We start from the raw sequence: 7,003 nt of genomic DNA, 5'->3' as shown, positions 1-7,003 counted from the left end.
GAACAAAACTCCCATGGAAGGGGTTACAGAGACAAAGTTTGGAGCTGAGACGAAAAGATGGACCATCCAAAACCTGCCCCACCCAGGGGTCCATCCCATAATCAGCCACCAAATGCACTAACTATTGCATACACCAGCAAGATTTTACTGAAAGGACCCTGATATAGCTGTCTCTTGTGAGGCTATGTCAGTGCCTGGCAAACACAGAAGTGGATGCTCACAGTCAGCTATCGGATGGATCAGAGGGCCCCCAATAGAGGAGCTAGAGAAAGTACCCAAGGAGCTGAAGGGGTCTGCAACCCTATAGGTGGACCAACAATAGGAACTAATCAGTACCCCCAGAGCTCTTGTCTCTAGCTGCCTATATAGCAGAAGATGACCTACTTGGCCATCATTGGGAAGAGAGGCCCCTTGGTCTTGCAAATTTTATATGCCCCAGTACAGGGGAATGCCAGGGCCATGAAGTGGGAGTGGGTGGGCAGGGGAGCAGGGGGAAGGGTATAGGGGACTTTGGGGATAGCATTTAAAATGTAAATTTAGTAAATACCTAATAAAAATTAGAAAAAAAATACATAGCCACATATTTGGAAAAATTATAGAGTTGGTTTTGAAAGCACAATGTAACAATTCACTGAGGAGGTAGAATTCCCAATTAGTAAGAGCCAGCCACTCTAGGGGAGTTTTCTGCTGCCTTGCTACTAAGCTGATTACCTCTATACCAGGTGATCCAGAAGCCAAATCTGGTGGCGTGTGTGGCTAAGGAACACACAATATAGGGGAAGTTCTGGTATACTTTCTGGTTAGGAATGTTCTAGCTTATCCCTAGGTTGTTTATCCTGAATGGGCAAAGGGTTCTTTTTCTGACAGTAGCACTTAACTCATAAAACACTTTCTCATATCAAAGAGTCAGCTACGTTAGCATATACTTGTAATATTAGCTCTGGAGAGGCAGAAGCAGGAAGATTGAGAGTTCAAGACCACCCTGAACTAAACAGCAGGGTCATCTTAAGGACAAGCAGACACCGAATCCAAAAGGTCATGAAGTAGGGGAAATACTGGAAGCTTCGATGTCACTTGCAAGGGCGAGATTTGTCAGTAAAATGATCAGAGATTTAAGAGCAAGTGACTTTGAGAACTTTTCTATAACTACCAGTTGATATTTAGCGTCCTATACCAAACACGGAGCTGGGTGATGCACTGTTGTCTCACTGTGGTCTCTAGACACGTAAAATAGTGAAGTCCAAGTCTCATTTTTGTAGAAGAAAGTGATCTCTAGACAAGATACCTTGGTCAAGGTCTCAAAGTGATTCTGGGTATGCTTATATACGTGTGCACACAAAACTGTCTTTTTTTTTTTTTTTTCCTATTGCCAAAACACAAGCAGAGAAAACTTGGAGGTTTTGGGGTTGATGTTTTGAAAGCTTGACTGCAGAGCTTTCAAGTTGGGGCTGTGTGAGTTAAAATGGAGTTGCTGTGGTTATTCTGCATAGCGCAGCCCCTTTCAGTTTTTGCTTCACATTTGGTTTCTTTTGCTGTTTTGTTGACCCTATTGTTTCCTTTTGGATCCTCTGCTGGAGTCCGTCTCAGGCATTTCTCAGATTCTCCACTCAGATGCCCTTTGTCCCGTACCCAGGTCATTGTGGACCCACCTGCCTGGTGTCTCAGCGCATTGTGTGCTCCTGTTACGCGTGTGCCAGTGCGTGCGTGTGTGTGTGTGTGTGTGTGTGTCCACGTGTGAAAGCCTGAAAAATATCTCTTCTTTACACTCCCAAAATTACCACAAAGAAAAGTGTACAATTAATTATTCATTCGCCAGATATAAATAAACACTGAAAATGCTAAAGCCAGGAAATAACTGCATTTTGTTCAGGGGTAAAGGCAAGAGAAGGAAGAGCATAGCAGTCTGTCACTTGCTTAAAGATGGTGGACAGCATGCAGACAGGAACAGGCAAAATGACAACAGCTATAGCTTAGTGGTTAAGGCCATGGGTCAGGCAGTCTTAAGTGTGAGTTAACGGGCTGGGGGAGCTACGATGTCTCTGAACCCTGACTCTTACATGTAGACAAACCTCGCTGGGCTCGTTTGCTTGTACTTTCTGTACAATTAACTCTGCATGTGGGATATTGTTGTGGTTAGGATGAGAATGTGAAGCAAAGCATTGCTGTCTTCAGTTTAAAGATACTTTCACTTTTCTGCATCCTTCCTAGGTAGAATCTTGGCCTTTTGCTTGCTCTTGGGTGGGGAGGGGCACACTACATCTTTACTTGTGTTTTTCTCTTGTCATTATTTTCTTTCTCTGTCTGTTTTCCTTTGTTTTGATTTGTTTTTCGGCAGGGTCTCTTTCTATGTGGTCCCGACTCTTCTGGAATTTATCATGTAGATCAACCAGGCTAATTTCAAAGACAGAGATCTGTTCGCCTCTGCCTCCCAAGTGCTGGGATTGAAAGCATGTGTCACCAGCTATGACTTTCTTTTTTAACTGAAGAGAATACACAGTGTTGAAGATAACTTAGAGAGTACATAAGACAATTTTTAAAAGTCATAACTCCCTAGCACAAGTTACTTTTTTTGCATATATGCCACAAGATCAAACTGAAACACACACATAGTTATATTTAACATATATGTGCATATATGTGTATATTTGTCTGTTTCTTTCCCTGACAAATTCCTGTAATATATACCATCTCTGTGTACTTCTAGACTCACACATATCTTGGAAAAACTGCTCGGTTGTACTGTTTGTCTTCTAAGCTTTTATCATCTCATGACATTCCCTGCGACATAGATTTTGTTATCTTCTAATCGTGGTGAAATAGTCAGTGTGTTAGTGAAACAACCCTCAAAGGTGCTTCTGGAACATTCCAGCAGTGGAGACTTGTTGCCCCTAGCCAACAACGTTGTGATGGAACACTGTGAGTCTCTGGAAGGGATGCATTTCTATTTCTGCATTTAGATGAATGGCCGCAGCCTTCAGTCTGGGCTGGCTGCCTTTATTTTAGCCACTGGTTGAGAAGCCAGAAAACAGAAGCCTGGCTGGAGCATGAGAGCCCCAGGCTTTTTTTTTTTTTTTTTTTTTTAAAGTGAAATGTCAAGCTATGTGACTATGCCTGGCAGAAGACGACCCCCTGCAAGATGTGATAAGCCCCAGGACCGCTCTACACACTGCACGGAAAATGCAGTGGGAGGGCTTCCCAGGCTGATGGGACTAATGACTGTAATAGCTCTGGGTAATTTGTCTTTTTCCTTACAGTGCACATTCTCTCTATGTGGTGCACTTTACACCTACCACCAGGTTCACATCTGGAATGCCCCAGCCTCTCGGGCCTGATTCAGATAGGTTGAGCGCTCCAGTAAAGTAAATCTGACCCCTAATTTTCGTAATAATTCAGGATTATGCTAATGTTACTCAGCAACCATTGTATAGGAGCACAGAAGAAAGCTTACTCCCTGGATCTGTGAGCGTGACCAAGCTTGCCTTGAATATTCGGTCATAATTTTTCCCTTGCGTAATTTGAGCAGGGAAAAATATAAATTTTGGAAAAAGTGGAATTTGCCTGACCGACCATTGTTTTCTGATTGTAAGGAATCTCCCTCTTAAGGAAAATCAAATTCAGTTTCTCTTCCTTTTGTATACAGGTTTTCTACTGAAGATTTATAAGAATACTAATGATAGCCTTGGGGTTTTAATTCCAACAGTAAAAAATACTTAGATAGTTAAAGAGACTGACAAAATAATTTCAGGGACAGATAAAACAGACTTCACTGCAGCTTAATCTCATAAATGCAGAGTGCACTCAGGAAGATTTCAACAATAAAAATCCTATTTTAGGGCTGGCTCCATAGCAAGGTTGTTCATTTAACATTATATTTATGTCCTACATTTTCTGTATTTATGTAAAAATAGCTGTATTATTAAAAGTATAAACATCTGAGCAGATGTTCTGGAAAAATATAAATGGCTCTATGTTCTAAGAAATGTTTGTGCCTCGTTAAAAAGGTAGGCCCTTCACTCCTGAGTCTGTGAATAAAAATTGATTCAAAGTATCTCTGTGGTATATAAGTGAGTGCCCTAGAAAGCAGGGCCTGTGTAGCCAGTGTGAGGTATGGGAAGAACAGAGTTTGTTTAGCTTGGGTATCTGAAGCATTACGTCAAGGTATTTGTAAAGTTATTTCCGAGATATAAGTAGACACTTACTTTTATAACTGTTTTCTTTCAATTCCCACCCAGGAAATGTGAGTGAAATATTCCTCTGTGTTTTGAGGGCCATTCTTCATAGAAACACAACAAATTGTAGGTTGCCTTCACGAGCAAACACTGGGTCCTACAAGCAATGTGGGAACTGTCAACACTCTTCTACAATGATGTGCCTTTTGTCTTAATGGGTCAATAAAGAGATTAAGTTATCTGCAATACTCAGTCTCCCTCAACACCTCAGTAACTGACTCTATTTCTTCCTTTCTTTTTTCTTTGGTTTTTTTTTTTTTTTTTGAGACTGGGTTTCTCCCTGTAGCCCTGGCTGTCCTGAAACTCTGAAGACCAGACTTTCCTCAAATTCAGAGAACGGCTTACCCCTGCTTTGAGTGCTGAGATTAAAGGCATGTGCCACCACTGCCTGGCTCCTGATTATTTCTCAAACTCTGCACCAGTTTGAAGGCAGATGAGTTTGAAGTTGGAGTCATGCATGGATTCTCATCTGTAATTCCTTTGGATCAATGGTACGGATGGAGGTCAAAAAAGGTTGGTCCTTTATTACTTTGGACCTCCTAAGAGGTGGACACATAGTACTCTTATTGGATAGGAATCAAATTGCAGATCCATAAAGTGAGTTCAGTCTGGATGCTCCAGTGACCTCTCAGAACCATTTCTTCCTGCTAGGTCAGAGCCTTTAGGACTATTTGCTCTAAGGAAAAAAAAATAATGACCCTCATTATCTCTATGTGAAACCAAGCATAATGTGGGTGTGCTACTGGAGAGGCTAATCATAACAGACATAGTCTGCTGACCCTTTCTGGGCACAGAGTAAGGTATTTTATATGCCAGATAGGGGGAAAGACATGGCTAACGGTAGTTTAGTTCATGAGTTGGGATTAGATAAAGCCAACAGTGTTTTGGCTATTATCCTTTTTCTTTTCTTTCTTTCTTTCTTTCTTTCTTTCTTTCTTTCTTTCTTTCTTTCTTTCTTTCTTTCTTTCTTTCTTTTTTAACACACAGTATTTTAAGATGGTTGGTAAGAAAATTCCACAAAGAACAAGAAGTTGGGTTACATCTGTATATTTTCAGCAGCATCTGTGCCGGGGAAACAGTTGGTTAGTGCATGGTACTGATAAGAGAGTGACACAAGTCTGCGGAATTCATTAAGGCATTCCATTCAGGAGAATACCAATGTCCGGAACATTGGTATTACTATCAATACCTACCGTTTGTAAAGCGTGGGCTTATATGCTTCTTCTCACACATTCCTGACTACTGTTCCGATATCCTATAGTTCTATAGTGAACCTGGAGATAGGAGAAATCCAGCACGGAAGGTGGTGAGGTGTGAACTGTCTAACTCCCAAGCCTGCAGATCATCTTGCCTCTTGTTCATCCTCTAGTCCGTTCTCCCTTCCTTTTCCTCTGTCGTTGGTTCAGCTGGTCGATGTTTATTCTCAATAGACAACATTGCCAGTTCTGCCGTTATGTGCATCTGGGCGGTTGCTCCACCCCTCCAGGCCCTTCTTTGGCTTTCCATAAACCCTAACTTACCTGGGTATCACTGAAAAAAACTCAGCAAGAGGATCATAAAACTGCTGAGCCCAGCACCTGCTGCGCAGTAAGCACTCAGCCACTGCTGTCCATTAATCTATAATGATCCACCTCCGATCAAAGTTTAAAGTTTGTTTGCCCCTTTAGAAATCTAAAGTAGAGGTCTTTATAAAAGTATACTGCTCGTCTTTAGAAGCCTTATAAAATTGAAGTGCATTTAAAATAAAGGCATATTTATTTGTAACATTATAAAACCTAGCCTAAGGATATCCAACACCTTTTGGAGGTAGTTATTATATGTAAAACAGTACTTTAGAATAGTTTTCTTCAAACCAATTTCTTGAGTTTGTAAAAGTGGTTGGTAAGCGTGGCATTTTGATTTAGAAACTATTCAAGGTTTTATAGCTGATTTAGCTGATTCTTGAGAAGTGCTTAGGCATTTATTGTTGTGCGGTATATTCTTTTGGGATGTGCTTCTCTGTGAATTGAGAGTAGAAGGTGCTTATGGTAACCATCCCTTCAGAGACAAGGTAAGAGACAAACATTGTAGCCACCATCAACTGTTACATTTTCATTTATTTATTGACTTAGCATATTCAGCAATAATGCCTCAACTGCAAAGACAAACTCCAAGTGACGGTTTGACCTAAAGAAGCTTACTGCTGAATGAAAGAGTGCAACCATCATGCATAAATACAGACAAATTTGTGAGAGTGTAAAACACAGCATTATGGGAAAAAAGCAATCATTTCTGTTAAGGGATTTAGACTGCGAGATAAGCAGGATCTTTGTTTGTTTCCAATGTATAAAGAAAAGGTTTTTATTTTGTCTCATGGCTTCAGTTCTTGATTACAGGGCCAGATTGCTTTTGGACCTATGACAATTTTTATTGTGGAAAGCATGTGATGAAGGTGACATGCTAATTTCCTCAGGGGTTATAGGAGAGAAAGAGAGTCTAAGGTATTGGTTAGCAAAAGCTGTTTCAAGGCACCCTGCTAATAATTTAATTTCCTACTAACAGGTCCCACTGACTTTTGCTCTTACTTCCCAACAGTGTCATAAGTTGGGAATGAAGTCTTTAGCACATAAGCTTTTAGTGGACATTTAAGAACCAATGTATAGTTTCTCTTCACTTAGCTTGATGTTGGCTACTGGTTTGCTGTACACTACTTTTACTATGTTTAGGTGTGGGCCCTGAATTCCTGACCTTTCCAAGACCTTTACCATGAAGAGATGTTGAGTGTTGTCAAATGC

The sequence above is a fragment of the Mus pahari genome, chromosome 11 (genome assembly GCF_900095145.1).
Source record: "Mus pahari chromosome 11, PAHARI_EIJ_v1.1, whole genome shotgun sequence".
Lineage (NCBI taxonomy): Eukaryota > Metazoa > Chordata > Mammalia > Rodentia > Muridae > Mus > Mus pahari.
Note: the sequence above shows the minus strand (reverse complement) of the source record.